The 22105-nt window shown below is 48.6% G+C and overlaps 1 long non-coding RNA gene across 1 annotated transcript; it reads right to left on the bottom strand.

The window, feature by feature from the left end:
* Positions 1-283: 283 nt before the first annotated feature.
* On the bottom strand, positions 284-8992 carry LOC116484112 (uncharacterized). The gene is made up of 3 exons (XR_004252458.2): positions 8875-8992; positions 2258-2487; positions 284-733 (listed from the first exon to the last, which is right to left on the bottom strand). It is a non-coding gene; the product is annotated as an uncharacterized LOC116484112 (long non-coding RNA).
* Positions 8993-22105: the final 13113 nt, after the last annotated feature.

Below are 22105 nucleotides of genomic sequence, written 5' to 3'. Positions count from 1 at the left end.
GGAGGCTGAGGGAGGAGAATTGCTTGAACCCTCACTGAGATTCTGAGATTGCAGAATCTCAGTGAGCTGAGATGGTGCCACTGCACTCCAGCCTGGGTGACAGAGCAAGACTCCATCCCAAGAAAAAATAATAATAATAATAAAGTGATGGATCAGGGCACACCTTGTGCAGCTATGAGATGGGAGACTAGAATTTGAACACAAACACAACTTTCATACCAACCTCAGACGCACACACTTGCTCCAGTCTACACCAGCAGATCTTAATCAAGCCTCTGCCATGGATACCTCTGACATCTGTGGAAGCCCTTCTCAGAATAATATTTTTAAATGCCTAAAATGAAATACAGAGAGTTACAAAAGAAACCAATCAAGTTAAAATCCAGTTCTTAAAATATTTTAATTGAGATATGATAGTATACATACTTCTTTCTTAATGCATTAAACAAAGAATAGTTGCTGGTTTAATTACCACCCAAATGTCTAAGTTATTATAAATGTAAATAATATTTTGAGATATCTGCAGCCACCTTAATGTTGTGGAGAAGTAACTGTGCATACGATTGGGTTGTACTGATTCCATTTATAATGAAAGAAAATGCTAAACTTCAGTAAAAGTTTCCTGAAAATAAAGATGCAAATTTATCCCATCCAAGCTCCCGGACCCCCTGAATTCTCTCCATAGACCCATGAATGCCACGTTATCATGATGTTCTGAAGAATACACAGTTTTCTGAAAGAAACAAACAACAGTGAGCAAAATTGACTATTCAAGAATGGAAAGAAAACCTCTTTCTCCGCCATCAAAATCAGCAGGCAGTCTCCACCCACCATATGCCATTGACAATTCTGATGACTTCATCGAATCCAGTCCCCGACAAAACCAGGGGGTGGGGCCCGGGGAGGGCTGGGGATAGGAGGGGAAGTATTACGGATGACACTATTTGATTATACTAGTTGCAAATAATGGCCCAAACCAAGAACCCAACCACAGGTCGATTCATTTCGAAAGCTATGTAATAATGTTTAGGATAAGGAATTAATTTTTATAGCCACTGGAGCAGTTGGACTTCCACCATAATACGGATTTATTACAAATTAAAATTTCCCCTCAGGTGGTTAATGTGAAGACATCATAGACGACAGGAAGGACCGCTGAGTCACACACCCCCTTAGGTCTGCAGGAAACTAAGGGTGGGTATTTGAGGAGCCACCACCCTCTGCCCGGCTGCACTCCCCACGCCACATGTGGCTGCGTCAGTCTCATTTTCTCCCCTCCCAGAAGGAGAGCAGTACTCCCACACAAGGACATTGCTTCCTTGTTTTCTACCAAAGAGACCAAGGGCACCTTGAAGGCCCAGCACTCCAAACGCCACTTTTCCTGGCTGTCTGGTCCAGATCCTGGAAGAGGAGCCATCGGACAGGGAGGGGGATGACATCAGCACCCACGGCTCCCAGCACAACGGCTTTCAACCTGGCACTCTCAGCCAGTTTAGTGTTCAGAGAATACATTTTGGTTTACTCTTTGCTGATAAAACTCAGTGCCTGGCCAGGCGCAGTGGCTTATGCCTGTGATCCCAGCACTTTGGGAGGCCAAGGCGGGCGGATCACGAGGTCAGGAGATCGAAACCATCCTGGCTAACATGGTGAAACCCCGTCTCTACTAAAAAATATAAAAAATGAGCCAGGCGTGGTGGCGGGTGCCTGTAGTCCCAGCCACTTGGGAGGCTGAGGCAGGAGAATGGCGTGAACCCCAGAGGCGGAGCTTGCAGTGAGCCAAGATCCCGCCACTGCACTCCAGCCTGGGCGACAGAGCAAAGACTCTGTCTCAAAAAAAAAAAAAAAAAAAAAAACACTCTGTGCCTTTGTCCTATGAGAGAAGCATGGAAACTCCAGGGTTCCTAGGCAGGCCAGACCTCCCGACCCCTCCTTCCAAGACTGTCAAGCCAGAAAGGCACTTCGTCTCTCGGGTGGGTCCCAGGCAAGGCTTGGTGTCAGTATCTCCCCCTCCCGCTGTAACTTTCTGGCAATCAGCTGTGGCTCTCACCCAAGCTGTGCATCAGAGACAAGAGGAACTTTTAGAAACAGCTTCCTGGGCCTCATCTTGATTCCCGGGAATCACCTTGGGAATCACCTTGGCATAGCCCAGGAATCTGCATGTTAAAGCACCCTCTGGTTCTGATGATCAACCTATTGGCATCTGCATGACACCCTTCTCTTTGAAAGGATCTGAGAGCGGCCCTTCATACGTGCTCACCTGCTCCCTCTCCCAAGTGAGGGGGCGATCATCTGCCAAGCACCAGGTTGGGGGTGCTGAGCTGCAGGGACTCTTGGGCTTCTGAAACCACAGGGTGCCTTTCTTCCAAAAGCTGCAGGTTCTTAGGGGCAGAGCTGCCTGACTACTGCCAACTGGGTGGTGGGCTCTTGTCCAGATCCAGACAGGTGGGAGTGAGTCCATTTTCACACTGCTGATAAAGACACCCGAGACTGGGAAGAAAAAGAGATTTGACGGACTTATACTTCCACATGGCTGGGGAGGCCTCACAGTCATGGTGGAAGGCAAGGAGGAGCAAGTCACGTCTTACATGGATGGCTCAGGCAAAGAGAGAGCTTATGCAGGGAAACTCCCCCGTATAAAACCATCACATCTCACGATACTTATTCACTATCACGAGAACAGCATGGGAAAGACCCACCCCCATGATTCAATTACCTCCCACCGGGTCCCTCCCACAACACACGGGAATTCAAGACGAGACTTGGGTGGGGACACAGCCAAACCATATCACACATCCATGCCCAACCATGCAGGGCCAGGAAGTGCAGTGTATACACACAGTGGATGGGTATGTTTCTTGGTACACAACTCTGACTCTTTATATATAGCATTTCCTGGACCCTTTTTGAGGACCTCAGATCATCCCTGGCATTTTGGGCCCATTGTCTGGCTTCATGTCTTTTTTTTTTTTTTTTTTTTTTCTGAGATGGAGTCTCACTCTTGTTGCCCAGGCTGGAGTGCAGTGGCACAATCTTGGCTCACCACAACCTCCGCCTCCCAGGTTCAAGCGATTCTTCTGCCTCAGCCTCCTGGGTAATCCCAACACTTTGGGAGGCCGAGGCAGGTGGATCACCTGAGGTCAAGAGTTTGAGACCAGCCTGGCCAACATGGTGAAACCCTCATCTCTACTAAAAATACAAACATTAGCCGGGCATGGTGGCAGGCACCTGTAATCCTAGCTACTCAGGAGGCTGAGGCAGGATAATTGCTTGAACCTGGGAGGCAAAAGTTTCAGTGAGCCAAGATCGTGCCCCTGCACTCCAGCCTGGGCAACAGAGCGAAACTCCATCTCAAAACATAAATATAAATAATAAATAAATAAATAAATAAATAAATAAATAAATAAATTTATAAGTCTAATTAAGAAGTAAAACTTCTTTTACTTCTAAAATTTCTTTTCTGCCTGCTTTTGCTAGTAGGAAATTTTTTTCTGTTTCGTCCAAGTTCAGGAGAGGAAACCCTGCTCTTCTCACAATTACTCTGCGTGAGAAAACCCAGGTAAAAAGAACCAACAGCACCACCCCTGAGCCCCTCCCTTACCCACTCCCCCAGCTGAGCTTGCAAAGGAGGAAAGCATGTTGCGTGTGGCTGCAGCCATTTAAAATGCAGGCGGGGCTGGGTGCAGAGGCTCACACCTGTAATCCCAGCACTTTGAGAGGGTGAGGTGGGCGGATCACCTTGAGTTCAAGACCAGCCTGGCCAATATGGTGAAACCCCATCTCCACTAAAAATACAAAAATTAGCCAGATGTGGTGGTGCACGCCTGTAGTCCCAGCTACTTGGGAGGCTGAGGCCAGAGAATCACTTAAACCCAGGAGGTAGAGGTTGTAGTGAACTGAGATTGAGCCACTGCACCCCAGCCTGGGTGACAGAACAGGACCCTGTCTCAAAAATCAATCAATCAATAAAATGCAGGGGGGAGTCACTGTTTCAAGGTGTCCTGTGGATATTCTGGCCTACTTGGGAAGCAGAATTGGTCTGGACGTTTTTCTGGAGCAAAACTTCTTGACACCTAGAGCAATAGTGTCTCCCTAGACATATGACCCGATTGGTAAATGGCTTCATGTCCCAAAGTTTCCAATGTGGAATTTTTTCAGAAGGGCACCAGGCAATGTGTAAGACATAAAAATCACAAGCAAAAAAACAACAAAAATAAAAATCACAAGCATTCGACCTGCGCCACGTTGCTGAACTTCTCTGTGCCCATCTCCTCATCCGTCATAATGGGACGGTAAGACCTGTTTGACTTCTTTCCTTCCCTACAATAAGTGTTGATGGGGGGCGGCTATGCTGGGGATAGTCACACGCTCCCCAAAGCCCCTCTCCAGAGCTCTATCAGCAAGGGTGTGGAGGGAGGACCCCATGATAAACTCTAAGGGCAGAAGATTCCTGAGTGCTTTGGAAATTTGAAGGAAGGCAAGGGCAGCCGTGGTTGTTAGCATCATCACAAAACCTTCCGTGAGCAAAGGAAGAGAGGACCCATTCGGGACCCATTAAATCCTGACTCTGCCATGGAAGAGGCATCTTCTGGGCGGACACTGATGCTCAGTGGCCTCCAGGGGACTTGGTGGGTCCCCTTGACACACTGGAGCCTCCCTGGCTAGAGTCCCCTTCCAGACACCCTCACTCCTGCATCTCCAGGACTGGAGAGGCCTACTGGCCATCCAGGAGGATGTTTCTGTTGTCGGGCAGAGAGAAGCGAATTTTAGACATTGCCTCCTGCCCACCTCCACCCCACAGCTCAAGAATATGACAATTTCCAGGACTGTGAGGACCAACTGAGACCACGTGATTTTGCAAGACAGGGACGCAGCTGTGAGGCCGAGTTACTATCCCAACTATCGTCACCACCATTGTCTCTGCTGTCACCCTGTGAATGTACCAAGGTCACTACCAGCACCTGGGTCCCCTCCAAGCTCCTGCAGGGGCAGTTTGTGGTGATGAGGATGATGTTAACTCCACGCTGGCTCTGCTCTGACAATAGACAGTGTCTGTAAGCTTGCCGGCCACAGTGGATCTGCGCTGCCTGACAGGGCCATCCTTGGCACTAACACAGTGAGTTACTAAACGGGCTCCTTGTTGAGATATCTACCAACTGTGGCAGGTGAAGCTTTCCCATCCCCTGCATGGGGCTGACCATCTGCCCGACAACAGAAACATCCTCCTCGCTGGCCAGTAGGCCTCTCCAGTCCTGGAGACGCAGGAATTAGGGTGTCTGAGAGGGGACTCTAGCCAGGGAGCCTCCGGTGTGTCAAGGGGACCCACCAAGTCCCCTGGAGGCCACTGAGCATCAGTGTCCACCCAGAAGATGCCTCTTCCATGGCAGAGTCAGGACTTAGTGACCACAACTGCCCAGGCCCCCAGGAGCAGTTAGGCTGGGGTGTAGCACACAGGCCTGTACCCTCCCTAGTGACCACAAGGATGGCAGGGGCCACATCCTTTGACCCCACACAGGGAGACCTTATCAGCAAGTGGGTTACAGTTGAAAAAAGCTGCCACAGGCCAGGGCATCCACGGCTTCCAAATGCTCAAAACTGCTTCCGAAGATCTTGGAAAATTGTCCAATTTTTGAACGATGGGGGTGGGGACAGGCAGGAAACAGGGTCTGAGATTTATTTCTCTGTCTTTTACTGGAATAACTTCATCCCTGCTAGTAGTTAAATATGAGAGTGATGTGACATTATCATAAAAGTAAACACACAATTACAGTAGGGGGTAGGCTTAAAACAACACCGGAGCTGATTATTTACTCAACCAACTGGAAACACATGAGCAAAACCATCCCACCCTGACAGGTGAGCACGTTCATAATTGCTTTTAAACATGCACTTAAATGTTGATCTGTTGTGTAAATACCTTTTTAAATGAGTACGTTTTCAGAAAATGTAACTGTTGTCGGGGCAGGGGGCATGAGGCAGGAGAATGACTAACGAGACCAACTTGAATTCCAGCACTCACATCTGTCGTCCACGTCCCCTCGTATCAGAGCAGGTGTTTTCATAGACCTAGCAGCTATCTTTGGGCATACATTTTGGATTCATTTTGTTCAACAGACTCAGTATTCATTGTTGAGGGCTGCCACGGCAAGGCACTGCGGTCGGAGTCCTTCAACAGGAACGCATCTCCGCGCAGCTCTGGAGGCTGGAAGTCTGAGATCAAGGTGTCTCGGCAGGGTTGGTTTCTTCTGAGGCCTCTCTCCCGGCCTTATAGAACGTGGGTCCTCAACCCCTGGGGCAAGGACCAGTACCGGTCTGTGGCCCTTTAGGAACCATTAGATTCGCACAAGAGCATGAACCCTGTTGTGAACTGCACATGCAACGCATCTAGGTTGTGTGCTTCTTATGAGAATCCAAGGCCTGATGATCTGTCACTGTCTCCCATCACCCCCGGATGGGACCATCTAGTTGCAGGAAAACAAGCTCAGGGCTCCCTCTGATTCTACATTATGGTGAAGAGTATAATTATTTCATTATATATTACTATGTAATAACAATAGAAATAAAGTGCACAATCAATGTAACGTGCTTGCATCATCTCGAAACCACCTCCCACCCCACCCGGGTCCGTGGAAAAATTGCCTTCCACGAAACCAGTCCCTGGTGCCAAAAAGGTTGGGGACTGCGGTTATAGAAGGTTGTTCTCTCCTCCCTGTGTCCTCACATGGTCGTCCTTCTGTGTGTGTCTTAATCTCTTCCTCCTATAAGGAACATCAGCCCTAGTGGATTGCGGCCCACCCCAAGGACCTCATTTCACTTTAATTACCTTCCTAAAGGCTGTATCTCCAAATACGGTCATATCCTGAGATACTGGGGCTTCGGGATTTATTTTATCTATTTATTTATTTTTTTGAGACAGACTTTCGCTGTTGTCGCCGAGGTTGGAGTGCAATGGCGCGATCTCAGCTCACTGCAACCTCTGCTTCCCGGGTTCAAGTGATTGTCCAACCTCAGCTTCCGGAGTAGCTGGGATTACAGGCGATCGCCACTACGCCCGGCTAATTTTTGTATTTTTAGTAGAGACAGGGTTTCACCATGTTGGCCAGGCTGGTCTCGAAATTCTGACCTCAGGTGATCGCCCCCAACTCGGCCTCCCAAAGTGCTGAGATTACAGGCGCTCGCCGCCACGCCCAGCCAGGAGCTTAGGGATTTAATATATGAATTTGGGGTGGACACAATTTAGACCATAACAGATTACTTCCGCAAAAGCCAAAACCCACGTTGCACAGGGAAGGAACGGGTTGCCTGAGAACCCAAGTCAGGCAGGGCCTAAAGCCCTGCAGGAAGGAACCTGGTTCTAGGTACTGGCTTTATCTTTAAGGATAAATACCCTAGAGGTGATTTAGAAGTAATAAATAAACACTTCCAAGGCAAAGAGAACATCCCAGAAAGTTCCAGACATGTAGGACTATCCTGATAAGAGAAGCAAGAAAGTGATTTCCAGGGTCGATGTTGGAGACACTAGGAGGGGGCAGAAGGCGTTGGGGGAGAAGGCAGCCCCTCTGCAGCGCCTGGCAAGCAGGGGATATGCCCACTGCTCCTGCCCTTGCAGCCGGTGGGCAGCCCCTCGGGGGGCTCATTAGCTGCCATCCTCAGCACTGAGGGACCCGTTCCCGGTCAGGGAGCAGAATCGGCTCTTCCCCAGGGGGATGGCAGGCAGGAGGCCAGCGCTTACCTGACTGACAGGTGTCAGGTCAAATCGCCAGCTCTCCTGAAAATATCAGCCTCGCCTCCTGCTAGGCCACGCCAGCCAGCCGGGGACAGAGAGACAGACAGCCCCCCTAATGATGCCAGACAGACCTCCCGACAGCTCTGCCCTCCCGGGCCCCCGGAACAGCCAGCGCGGCGTGCTCTGCTCCAGGAAGGGTGGGGACCCTGGCTTTCCTGCCCTGCCCAGCCCAGCCCAGCCCAGCCCAGCCAAGCAGCAGAGAGAACAGGACGGAGGCTCCCGTTTCCCAGGGACTGCAGCGCCTCCAAACAGCCCGTCTGCGACGGCCACGCGAGCATGCGCAGCCCAGCCCCTCCCGGACGTCCTCGCCCCCGCCTGGGCACATCGTACTCCGCACCTAGGCGGAGAGGGGCACGTGGATCCCAGCCCCTGTGGGCCCCTCTGCCCGCCGCCGCTTCACACCCCGCATTGTCTCAGCTGCCTTTCCAGAAGATGCATCATCTGGCGCGCAAAGCGGTGCACGGTCCCCAGCCCGCGCGCAGCAGCCTGGAGGGGCGCCAGAGTCCCCGTCCCACTTCCTGGCGGCCCTGCCCCCGGGCAGCTCCCTCCTCCCCCTCTCCCTCCGTGCCCCCACCCCATCTTGGGACGCTTCCAGGACCCAAGAGGCAGGAGGGGGATCGCGAGGGGAAGGCGCGGAGCTGGGGAAGGAGGAGCAGCGCCGGGCGCAGCAGCTCAGGACGGTCCGGGAGGCTGCGCGGCGCTCGCGGACCCACGCGCCAGGGCGGAGGGCGCAGCCCCAAGCATTGCACGTGGCTTCCAGATTCCTCCCACCCCTACCCTGGAGACCGCGAGAGGGGGTGGGGGGCATCTCCTTCCCAGCCCCAGCTGGACAGAAAGCCTTGCAAAAGGGAAGAAATTAAAAAGCAGGGGGAGGGAAGGTGAGGAGGGGAGGGGGAGGGGGAGGGGGAGGACGAAAAAGTCCCCTCCAGCCATAATGGTTCCCAGAGAGGAACAGAGGGGTGAGCACAGGCAGGGTCCTCGGGTTCCCTCCCCACCTGCCTCCTCCCAGGGTTTGTGCAGCGGCCTGGCCCATCCGCCTCTGGGACGACCACGGGACACACTGCATGGCCACTGTCGCTCTGAGTCCTCACCTGCCACGCACCCATCTGCGACTTCTGGCTCTTTGATCTTCCCTTTACAAAATAGTCGTGCTTTGTTCACGACAGGGTGAAGGCCCCAGGGACGCGTTCTGCATGGAGGATGGCAAGGGGGGGGGTTGGTTGAATCAAGAACCCTTGATCGGCCCCTTGGGTTTCTAGCCCCCAAGAGGGCTCACACAGCCCATGTGTTATGTCCCAGCTCCGAGCAAAACAGCGTGCCAGTGTGAATGCCCCGTACTCAGACGCAGCCCCCTGGACACAGATGGGACTTTCTGTCCAGCAACAACCCAGCCCCCACAACAGCCTGGACGTTACACTGAGTTCATTTCGTTCCAATCAGAGAGCAAAATATATGCTGTGAAGGGCCCACCTTTCCTTTTCTCCTTGTTCTATAGGGCGATTAGCATGGAGGAGCCATCAACACTGTAGTGGAGGGAAGAGGGTGGCTTAAAAATAAATGTGCTCTGGGAGGGAAGGAGCAAATTGCAATGCCACTCTTGGCATTCTGCAGGAAGCCTACCCCTCAGCTGTCACCCACCCAGAACCCGCTGAGCCTCTGTCACTGCTGAATGTAGCCGGAGGAAGAACTCGCAGCCTGTGCCCTGCTGAATGCACCCCCGGGAAGAGGCTCCAAGCCTCTGCCCTGCTGACTGCACTTCTAGGAGGAACTCCAGAGAAGCCCCCAGCATGGCTATCCCCGCAGAAAAGCAAGCCGTGTGTTTCTGAACACAGGAGTGGCTTACCACAGTAAACATGCCAGTGCTCTGAGGTGTTGAGACTGCGGGAATCGATTCAATATTTTCATGGGGGCTCATTATATTTGCTCCCAGACCAGAAAAGCCGGAGCCTATTACTGCTCTCTTGGTAGGATTTTTTTTTTAATCCTTGTATATTACAAGAACATGAATTAAGCTCTGATGAACGCGATATTAATTAATTACATGAAGACCCACGTGGGAGACAGGAGGGGGTGGAGGGAGAGGTTGTGCTATGCAAATGACCGGGAGGAGAGATGCTGCCGGAAATGTGCTTCTCATTGTTTCTGGCTCCAGAACCTGGAAGCGTGCGCAGTGGGCTCAGCCAGGGAGGTTTACCTGCAGGCAGCAGATGTGGCTTCTGCAAGATTTAAAGCCTCTGGCACCATTACAGACGAGGAACGTGGGGGGGGCCTGGGCACTGCAGCAGCGGAGAGGGAGGAGGGGAAGGAAGACTCCGGCTCAGGCCGCCATCTTCTCGAACTGCAAAGAGGGAATTTGAAATCCGTTTCACATCTTCCAAAATGGCTGCTCTCAGCCCGAGCCCAGGAGGGTTGCAAACGGCCTCGTGCGGCTCAGAGAGCCTCCTGGACTCTTTCTGTCCATGAAACAGAGCCTGAGTGTTGCAAGAAGAGTCCTTGACTACCAGAGGCAGATCATTCTTCTCCGAAATATTTTGCAGAAACCACTTAAAACTCCCTCTCCAGCTCTGAGCCCCAGGGGGAGGGGCTGCTGCCACTGAAAGCTGGCAAAACAAAAATGACAAGGAAAAATGGGAGACTGAATTTGAAAATCAAGAGAGGGGGCCTATAGCCTGAGCCCAGATTCAGTGGCCACTTCCCAGGTGGCTCTTGTATGCTGCTGAGAGGTGACAGCGTGCTGGACAGCCCTCGCTCACTCTCGGCGCCTCCTCGGCCTCGGCACCCACTCTGGGTGCACTTGAGGAGCCCTTCAGCCCAACGCTGCACTGTGGGAGCCCCTCTCTGGGCTGGCCGAGGCTAGAGCCGGCTCCCTCTGCTTGTGGGGAGGTGTGGAGGAAGAGGTGCGGGCGGGAACCGGGGCTATGCAGGGCGCTCCCGGGCCAGCGCGATTTCAGGGTGGGTGTGGGCTTGGCGGGCCCCGCACTCGGATCGGCTGGCCAGCGCCACTGGCCCCAGGCAGTGAGGGCCTTAGCACCCGGGCCAGCAGCTGCGGGGTGGGGAGGGGGCAGTGCGTCGGGTCCCCCAGCACTGACCGCCCACCCAAGCATGCAACGGGCCTCAGCCACCTCCCTGCAGGGCAGGGCTCGGGACCTGCAGCCCGCCTTGCCTGAGCCCCCCCCCATCCCCCCACGGTGGGCTTCCGCTTGGCCTGAGCCTCCGTGACGGGCACTGCCCCCTGCTCGGGGCGCCCAGTCCCATGACCGCCCAAGGGTTGAGGAGTGCAGGCACCTGACGTGGCCCTGGCGCAGAATCCACTAGGCAAAGCCAGCTAGGCTCCTGAGTCGGGTGGGGACTTGGAGAACTTTTTTGTCTAGCTAAAGGATTGTAAATAAACCAATCAGCATTCTGTGTCCAGCTCAAGGTCTGTAAACACACCAATCAGCACCCTGTGTCCAGCTCAAGGTTTGTAAATGCACTAGTCAGTGCTCTGTGTCTAGCTACTCTAGTGGGGACTTGAACCTTTATGTCTAGCTAAAGGATTGTAAATACACCAATCAGCACCCTGTGTCCAGCTCAAGGTTTGTAAATGCACTAGTCAGTGCTCTGTGTCTAGCTAATCTAGTGGGGACTTGGAGAACCTTTATGTCTAGCTAAAGGATTGTAAATACACCAATCAGCACCCTGTGTCTAGCTCAAGGTTTGTAAATGCACCAGTCAGTGCTCTGTGTCTAGCTAATCTAGTGGGGACTTGGAGAACTTTTGTGTCTAGCTAAAGGTTTGTAAACGCGCCAATCAGCACCCTGTCAAAAGGGACCAATCAGTTCTCTGTAAAACAGACCAATCCGCTTGCTGTAAAATGGACCAATCCGCAGGATGCGGGTGGGGCCATATAAGAGAATAAAAGCAGGCTGCCAGCGCTAGTAGGGGAAACTTGGTGGGGTTTTTTATCTGAGCTGTGGAGGTGTTTTTCTTTTTCTCTTTGCAATAGTGTTGTTTACTGTTTTGGTCCATATTGCCCTTATGAGCTGCAACACTCTGTGAAGGTCTACAGCTGCACTCCTGAGGCCAGCGAGACCACGAACCCACCAGGACGAATGGAGCGAATAACTCCGGACGGGAGAAATGAACAGCTCCAGAGGCGCCACCTTAAGAGCTGTAACACTTACGGTGAAGGTCTGCAGCTTCATTCCTGAAGCGAGAGAGACCATGAACCCACCAGAAGGAGGAAACTCTCGACATGTCCAAACATCAGAAGGAACAAACTCCAGACACACCACCTTTAAGAATTGTAACACTCTGGCCGGGCGCGGTGGCTCACGCTTGTAATCCCAGCACTTTGGGAGGCCGAGGCGGGCGGATCACGAGGTCAGGAGATCGAGACCACGGTGAAACCGTGTCTCTACTAAAAATATAAAAATTCAGCCGGGCGTGGTGGCGGGCGCCTGTAGTCCCAGCTACTCGGAGAGGCTGAGGCAGGAGAATGGCGTGAACCCGGGAGGCGGAGCTTGCAGTGAGCTGAGATCGCGCCACTGCACTCCAGCCTGGGCGGCAGAGCAAGACTCCGCCTCAAAAAAAAAAAAAGAACTGTAACACTCACTGTGAGGGTCCATGGCTTCATTCTTGAAGTCAGTGAGACCAAGAACCCACCAATTCTGGACACACTGCCACCCCCTGTCACCTTCAATGTGAAGCAGGATGAGTCCTAGATACATAGCACCTTTCTCTCCAGGACTGGTGACCTGTCGCCAGGGTATGGGGTAGTTTTCTGGGTGCCACCAGGCAGGGTCTGGTTCAAATGAGAGGATGATGGGGAGCTACAGTGAGATGAGCTAGGGTCATCTGGAGATCCCTAAATGCATGAGGTGTGGGTCCAGGCAGCAGAGAATTAGGTCCATGTGAAGGCAGGACCCAGTCTGGAAGGCCAGGGAGCAAAAATGCCCCAAGACATGACGTTTGGGAAGGGGTCTGAGCAACTCTAACTAGAGTGGGAAGCCAGCAGCAAGAGTAGCTTTTGATATGGCTGGATAGGCTCGGACTCAGGAACTTTGGCTCCAAAGCCACGACCATCAGTCAGTGAGACAGGTATGGGGCTGCAGGTAGAAGCCAGAGTCACCAGGCTAGGGGAGGGGAGTGAGAGGGAGGAGCAGAGGAAGGAGGCTCCCATCATGCCCCCTCCTCTTCAGGAAGTGTCCAAGTTCTTTTCTCTCCTTGATGTGAACGTTGGTCAGAACGCCAGAGTCAAACATCGTGCTTAGCTATAAGGTGGTGTTTATTAGGGATTCTGTCTGCCAGATCTAGAACATCTCAAAGCAGCAGTCATAAAATGTCAGACATTTCACAAATGCTGTGATGGTTAATTTTATGTGTCGACTGGATTGGGCCATGGGGTGCCCAGAAATTTGGTCAGACATTAGGGTGTTCCTGTGAGGGTGTTTTGGATGAGATTAACATTTATTTATGACAGAGTCTTGGTCTGTCACCCAGGCTGGAGTGCAATGGTGCGATCATGGTTCACTGCAGCCTCGACTTCCTGGGCTCAAGTGATCCTCCTGCCTCAGCCTCCTGGGTAGCTGGGATTAGAGGTGTGTGACACCACGCCCGGCTAACTTTTCTGTGTGTTTTTAGTAGAGACAGAGTTTCACCATGTTGGTGAGGCTGGTTTGGAACTCCTGACCTCAGGTGATCTTCTCACCTAGGCATCCCAAAGTGCTGGGATTGTGGGCATGAGCCACCGCGCCAGGCTGAGATTAACATTTAAATCAGTGGACAGAATAAAGCAGTTTGTCCTCGCTAATGTGGAGGGGGGTCCTCATCATCAGTTGAAGGCCTGCACAGAACAAAAGGCTGACCCTCCTCCAAGCAAGAATGAATTTCTCCTCCCTGATGGTCTTCAAGCTGGAGCAACAGTTTTGTCCTGCCTTCGGACTTGACCTGACATTGGCTCTCCTGTGTCCCGAGACTGCCAGCTTTCAGACTGGAACTTATACCATGGGCTGTCCCGGTTCTCAGGCCTTTGGATTCAGGCTGGAATTCCATCATCGGCTCTCCTTGATCTCCAGCCTGCCCACCGCCGATCCTGGGACCGGGAGGTGGGAAGCAGTGACGATGCTAGTGAGGCAGGATTTTCTTCTCAGTCACTTTGGAAGCCAGGGACCTCCAGCTGGCAATGCTCCACCCTGGGCCGAGTCTGGCTTGTGCACTAGTTCCCGAGTTCTTGTCCCACGCTCAGAAAGAATGAGGATGCTCTGACAATCTCAGAGTGAGCAAGGCAGGGAGTTTTAGTGAGTGATGAAACAGCTTTCTGCAGAGAGGGGACGGAGGGTGGTCCCCTTACCCAAAGGCAGGGACATGGGGGTGGTCCCCTTACCCGAAGGCAGGAAAGTTCCCCTAATATGGGTCAGTCCAGAGCTTGTTATGGGCTCAGAGGCTGGGAGGGCAGGCCGTAGTATTGAAAAAGGCAACATTTGATTGGTTGAAAGGCATTATTGAGAAAGAATCAATCGGGGAAGGGCGGGCAAACAGGAACAGAAGTTCTCACTCTGCGTCTTGGTTTCATCCGGCACCAGCGGTCCAGTCTTTCAGCCTTCAGGCTGTTTTTGGCTTGAAGGTGGGTTTCACCAGGCACCCATCTCTGTCTGCCTAGGCAGGTGGCTGCCTCCTGTTGCATCACTGGCAGTCATTTTAGGAGCTCCCTCTCATAGCCACAGTGCCGTGACCCTGAAGCTAGTGATGGACCTTAATGTCTTCTGTTTTGGTTTCCATTAACTCTGAAAGCACCTAATTTCTTACGTTAAATCCCTTTTGAGGCCAGACATGGTGACTCACACCTGTAATCTCAACACTTTGGGAGGCCGAGGCAGGTGGACCACTTGAGGCCAGGAGTTCAAAACCAGCCTGGCCAACACGGCGAAACTGCGTCTCTAGTAAAAAATACAAAAATTAGTGAGGTGTGGTGGTGCACACCTGTAATCCCAGCTACTTGGGAGGCTGAGGCACAAGAATCACTTGAATCCAGGAGGCAGAAGCGGCAGTGAGCCAAGATCCCACCACTGCATTCCAGCCTGGGTGACAGAGTGAGACCCTGTCAAAAAAAAAAAAAAAAAAAGCCCTTTTGGCTTGGAACACCCAGAGTGTGCTTCCTGGTCTTGTTTCAGACTTTAAAGAGACAGTCTTTATCATTTCATCACTAAGTACAATGCTTGCTATGAGTTTTTGGTAGACAACCATGACTACTAGATTAAGTTATTATTATTATTCACAAGTGACCATTAAATTTTATCCTGTATCTTTTCCATGTGTGTTGAGATTGTTCAGTCACCAGTCATCTGGTTTTTAACCTTAATCTGTTGGAGGTACTTCTGACTATGTTGGCATGAAAAGGTTGGTGAATTCTCTCCACAAAAAAACAAGTACGAAATGGACAAAATTAAAAATCAACCACCTTTGGGGGCCAGTCAACCAAAGACAGAAAATGAGTTGAGAAGCTTCCATTATTGAGAAGCTGCAGAGCTTTTGGCAAGAGTAGTAAAGGTCTGTGGTCTTCTTGTTTAGGGATGCTCTATCCTCCCCAAGCTGGATCAGCAAGAACAGTTATGGTAGCCAGAGGGGGGCTGACTTGGGACAAAGGAAAAAATCTGCAGTTTTCCCAACTATAAGTGATGAACTCAGTAGAGTACAAATTGGAAAAACCCAGTTTCATAAACTCAAGCTTAGATTCCAAGTTGGGATAAGCAGCAAACCAGTCAGGAATTTCATGGCTGGGCATGGTGGCTCATGCGTGTAATCCCAGCACTTTGGGAGGACGAGGTGGGCGGATCACAAGGTCAGGAGTTCGAGACCAGCTTGGCCAACATGGTGAAAACCCGTCTCTACTAAAAACAAAAATTAGCTGGGCGTGGTGGCATGCACCTCTAATCCCAGCTACTCAGGAGGCTGAGGCAGGAGAATCACTTGAACCCGGGAGGCGGAGCCTGCAGTGAGCCGAGATCGGGCCACTGCACTCCAGCCTGGGTGACAGAGCAAGACTCCATCTCAAAAAAAAAGAAAAAAAAGAAATTTCACAGGGAGATCCTAGGAATAAGAGAGCACTGGAAAGGCTGAAACAAACTTTCCACAAACACCAGGCTGACTGGGAAACTATGGGCCTGCTCGGGGTGGGCCTGAACCAGCCCAGCACAGAGTGGAGGCCAAGGGATACTCGGCTTCAAATGCACTCCCAAATCCACACACACACAGAGCAGCGAGGAAAGAAGGCTTAGGTAGGGCCTAGGCATTTGGACACAAACTTTGCCTGAATTATTGGCTGATCATTAGGCAATTGCAGACTCAAGGATGATTCCTGGGAAGGCAGACTGAAAGATAAAAAATCTGAGCAAAGCTGTCAGCAGACACATACTACAAGGGAGATATCCCACAGTGTAAGTTCAGGCAAGGAAAGAAAAAAAAAAAAAAACTCAGAAAAATAAATGGAATCCAGGCCAGGTGCAGTGGCTCACGCCTATAATCCCAACACTTTGGGAGGCTGAGGCATATGGATCACTTGAGGTCAGGAGATCAAGACCAGCCTGGCCAACACAGGGAAACTCCATCTCTACTAAAAGTACAAAAAAAAAAAAAATGGCTGGGTGTGGTGGTGCACACCTGTAGTCCCAGCTACTTGGGAGGCTGAGGCTGGAGAATTGCTGAAGTCCAGGAGGTGGAGGTTGCAGTGAGCCAAGATAATGCCATTGCACCCCAGCCTGGGCAAAAAAGTGAAACCCTGTCTCAAAAAAATAAATAAAAATAAATGGAATCCAGAGCTACTGCATTATAATATTTAAAATGTCTAGTTTTTGACCAAAAAGTATGAGATATGAAAATAAACAGGGACAGCCGGGCGCGGTGCCTCAAGCCTGTAATCCCAGCACTTTGGGTGGCCGAGGCGGGCGGATCACAAGGTCAGGAGATCGAGACCATCCTGGCTAACATGGTGAAACCCCGTCTCTACTAAAAATACAAAAAATTAGCCGGGTATGTTGGCGGGCGCCTGTAGTCTCAGCTACTCAGGAGGCTGAGGCAGGTGAATGGCGTGAACCCGGGAGGCGGAGCTTGCAGTGAGCCGAGATAGCGCCACTGCACTCCAGCCTGGGGGACAGAGCAAGACTCCGTCTCAAAAAAAAAAAGAAAAAGAAAATAAACAGGGACATGTAACCTATATCTGGAAAAAAAAAAAAAAAAAAGCAGTCAATAGAAATGGACTCTCTGAGTGAGCCCTGATGTTGGATTTAGCAAAGATTTTAAAGTAATACTAGAAATATGTTCAAAGAACTAAAGAACTTAGATGCTGTTAAAATGACAAGTTGGGCCAGGCACGGTGGCTCACACCTGTAATCCCAGCACTTTGGGAGGCTGAGGTGGTCAGATCATTTGAGCCCAGGAGTCAGGCAAGACCAGTCTCTAGCGACATGGCAAAACCTCGTGTCTACAAATACAAAAAATTTGGCCAGACGTGGTGACCCGCACCTGTAGTCCCAGCTACTCAGGATGCAGAGGTGGGAGAATCACTTCAGCTCTAGAGGTCAAGGCTGCAGTGAGCCGAGATCACACCACTGCGCTCCAACCTAGGAAACAGGGTGAGACCTTGTCTCAAAAAAAAAAAAAAAAGAAAAAAGAAAAAAATATATATATATATTTCCCCCCACATATACATATATACTTGTTATAACAATAAAAATGAGTTATTTAAATTTTCTTATTAAAAATCAGATAGAAGCATATGTTGTTTACAAGAGACACACCCGAAAGAAATTCAGTATTAAAGAGATATGCAAATGAGGCAATGTTGGTTAAAGGGTACAAAATCTCAGTTAGACAGAAAGGATATGGGGGAGGGCTTTTTGAGATCTATTGCATAGCATGGTGAATATAGTTAATAATGGCATATTATACATTTCAACATTGCTAAGAGAGTGAATTTTAAATGTGCTCACCACAAAAAATATTAAGTATTTGAAGTGATTGGTATGTCAACTAACATGATTTAATTATTCCACATGGCATTCATGAATTATTTTGTATAGAAATCTTTACCCCATAATATAAACAATTATAAATTATCTATTTATAATTTAAAAATATTAGACTTTAAAAATTAAAACGCCAGCAAAAATTATTAGGTAAATGCAAGAAAAGAGAAAACAGAGATAAAAATCTTATTAAGCATCACAGAATCAAAAGCAGAAGGTATCAAAATGAATGGACTTATTTTATATTAAGGGCAGAATCCACAATGAAAACATAACAAAATATAATTTGTCTCAAAAGATATTTTTAAATGGTCAAAATGCAAAGAAAATTAACAGCATTACATCTGCAGCACAATAGTAACAGTCACTCTCAGTCTTTGATAGTCAAGTGGACAAAAAATAGACAAATTATTTTAATAATATAATTTATAAGGTTGAACAACTTTCTACCCGTATCTATAAACAGATAAAAAGGTAGGTTGTGATAGCCGGCCTCCAGGATGATCCCCAGTGACCTTCACCTCTTAGTATTCACGCACCTGTGTAGTCTGCACCCACGCTGTACTGGGTTGGTCTGTGTAACCAATAGAATATGCAGGAATGATGGTATGTCACTTCCAAGGTTAGGTTATAAAAGACATTGCAGCTTCTCTTTCTTTCTTTCTCTTGGATCATTCATTCTTGAAGAAGCCAGTTATGATGTGAAGAGAGGCTCACATGGCAAGGACTGAAGCCTCCTGCCAACAGCCACACATATGAGCCACCTTGGAAGCAGGTCTTCCTGCACCAGTAAACCTTCAGATGACTGCAGCCCCAGCTTCCACCTTGACCACCTCATGAGAGGCCCTGAGTCAGAACCATCCAGTTAAGCTGCCTCTGAGCTCCTGACCCACATCAACTGTGAGATTAGAAATGTCTGTTGTTAATCAAAACCACAATGAGATACCATCTTACACCAGTTAGAATGGCTATTACTAAAAAGTCGAAAAACAGCTGATGCTCGTGAGGTTGCAGAGAAAAGGGAACACTTAGACGCTTTTGGTGGGAGTGTCAATTAATGCAACCATTGTGGAAATCAGTGTGGTGATTCCTCAAAGGGTTAAAAACAGAACTGCCATTCAACCCAGCAATCCCATTACAAGGTATACACCCAAAGGAATATAAATCATTGTACTCTAAAGACACACTCATGCAAATGTTCGTTGCAGCACTATTCACAGTAGCAAAGATATGGAATCAACCTAAATGTTCATCAATAACAGATTGGATGAAGAAAATGTGGTACATATACACCATGGAATACTATGCAGCCATAAAAAAGAAAAAGGTCGTGTCTTTTGTGGGAGCATTAATGGAACTGGAGGCCATTATCCTTAGCAAACTAATGTAGGAACAGAAAACCAAGTACCTTTTGTTGTCACTTTTTAAGTGGGAGCTAAATGATGGGAACTCATGGACACAAAGAGGGGAATAACAGACAATGGAACCTACTTGAGGACAAAGGGTGGGAGGAGGGAGAGGAGAAGAAAAAAGTGACTATTGGATAGTAGGCTTAGTACCTGGATGATGAAATAATCTGTACAACAACCCCCCATGACATGAGTTTACTTGTATAACAAACCTGCACATGTAACCCTGAACTTCAAATAAAAGTTAAGAAAAAACAAAGAAATGTCTGTTGTTTTGGCTGTTATGTGCTGAATGCAGCAATAGGTAACTAATATATAGACAGATGGATAGAAAGATTTTACACATACATCCTACAGCTATAATAGCTTTAATATGCCATCTCTTCAAATTACAAAACTGATTGTACGTTGAATCACAGCTTGCTTGCTTGCTTGCTTTCTCTCTTTCTTTCTTTCTCTTTCTTCTTTCTTTCTTTTCTTTCTTTCTTTTTCTTTCTCTTTCTTCTTCTTTTTTTTAGAGGGAGTTTTGCTCTTGTTACCCAGGCTGGAGTGCAGTGGCACGATCTCAGCTCACTGCAACTTCCACGTCCCGAGTTCAGGCAATTCTCCTGCCTCAGCCTCCCGAGTAGCTAGGATTAAAGGCATGCAACACCACGCCAGGCTAATTTTGTATTTTTGGTAGAGACGGGGTTTCTCCATGTTGGTCAGGCTGGTCTCGAACTCCCGACCTCAGGTGATCCACCCACCTTGGCCTCCCAAAGTGCTGGGGTTACAGGCATGAGCCACTGTGCCCAGCCAGCATTTTTATTTCTAACCACTTTCTTTTCTAACTGCACACAGGTAAAATTTGATAAATGTCTAGACCCAGGCCAAAAAATGAAAATTACTGGGCAGAACCTGAGATGTAGGCCTTAGGGTCTGTCTAAAAGTCAGAATCATAACATCTGGCTCTAATATCTGATAGTGGTTTTATGGATTTTTCCCTCATTAAATATATCTATTTTTTAAAAACATATGCTTGACTTTATATTACTGCTGACATGGCCTAAATACATTGACCACATAAAATCCTTTAACACTTTTCATTCTTGCTGCATTTGGGTTTTCCACACAAGGAACAAGGACACAAATAAGAGATCATTATATTCGCCTTAGTCTGACAGTGGCAAAGCAGGGTGGTAGAGGCTGTCTTTGCTTGCTGAAGCAAGGAATATGTATTTAAAGATACATGGGACCCAGGCACCAAGCTCTTTCCAGGAAGAGAGGCAAGTACGCCCTCTTCATGTGGTCCAGGAACACAAAACAGAGTCAAGCTTTTAGTGGAAATGTTATTTAGCTATATGAATTTTTGACAATGAAATACCCATTACACGTAAGTTGCTGGCCTTGTGATGTGTTTTGGCTGTGTCCCCACCCAAATCTCATCTTGAATTGTAGCTCACATAATCCCCACATGTTGTGGGAGGGACCCGGTGGGAGGTAATTGAATCATGGGGGTGGGATTTTCCTGTGCTGTTCTCTTGATAGGGAGTAAGTCTCATGATATCTGATGGTTTTATAAAGGGTAGTTCCCCTGCACACACTCCCTTGCCTGCCGCCATGTAAGATGTGCCTTTGCTCCTCCTTTGCCTTCTTCCATGATTGTGAGGCCTCCCCAGCCATGTGGAACTGTAAGTCCATTAAACCTCTTTGTCTTTATAAATTACCCAGTCTTGGGTATTTTTTCATAGCAGTATGAAAATGGACTAATATACCTTGATATTAAAAAGCTTTTATGTAACGATTTTTAAAAATCTTCTCACCAACAGAGGACATTTTGAGGCCATCTGAATAAGCCAAAACAACACATCTGTTCATCCAAGAACAGTCTGTTTTCTGTCTTGTTCTATAAAGCAGTGAGAGCACAGTCTACATTTCCTAACCACAATTGTTTAAAATACGAAAAACAGAAATTAATGATCAAGTTTTAACAAAGCCTAACAGAAACACTCAATGGTTTGGAAAATTTAAAACCATCTTTTAATAATGATTAGGTCGACAAAGAACTCAAAACCTATTGTAGATTATTTAGAAAATAATAGGATACAGTCACAGTTGAATTTAGATGTGAATTCAAAACTTTAAGTATTCTTATTAAGGAAAATAAGAAATAACAAGAAAGTATGTTAACTGTAGTTGTAAAAATAAAGCAAGATAGCAGAAATAAGTCCTAACATCAATCTCAATACTCACAAATAATGTGAATGGATTAAAACCCTCTGTAAAAAGATAGAGACATTCAGATTCTTTTTTCTTCTTTTACTGGTTAGTTTTTATCGAGGCAAAATTTACCTGCAGTGAAATACACAGATCTTAAGTGTGAAATTCAATGAGTTGGTAAATGTGTAAATGCATGCTACCAGAAATCCAGTAGCCTATTTACATCATCCCAGGCTGTTCACATTGAGTCTCCACCTCCCCATAGGCAACGAGAGTTCTGGTTTTTATCACTATGGATTAATTTTACCTCTTCTTTTTTTTATTTATTTATTTACGGAGTCTTGCTCTGTTGCCCAGACCGGGGGAGTGCAATGGCACAGTCGTGGCTCACTGCAACCCCCATCTCCTGGGTTTGAGCAATTCTCCTGCCTCAGCCTCCTGAGTAGCTGGGATTACAGGCACGTGCCACCACACCTGGCTAATTTTTGTATTTTTAGTAGAGACGGGGTTTTACCATGTTGGCCAGGCTGGTCTTGAACTCCTGACCTCAAGTGATCCGCCCGCCTCAGCCTCTCAAAATGCTGGGATTACAGGCATGAGCCACTGCACCTGACCAGTTTTGTCTCTTCTTGCATTTCATTCTCCATGGAATTAAATACTATGTGCCCTTTGCAATAGGCTTTTCTGTTCAACATAACATTTTAAAGAATGAA

This window comes from Hylobates moloch, unplaced genomic scaffold (assembly GCF_009828535.3).
Source record: "Hylobates moloch isolate HMO894 unplaced genomic scaffold, HMol_V3 SCAFFOLD_15, whole genome shotgun sequence".
Classification (NCBI taxonomy): domain Eukaryota; kingdom Metazoa; phylum Chordata; class Mammalia; order Primates; family Hylobatidae; genus Hylobates; species Hylobates moloch.
The sequence above is the reverse complement of the archived record's forward strand: the minus strand, read 5'-3'. Positions and strand labels throughout refer to the sequence as shown.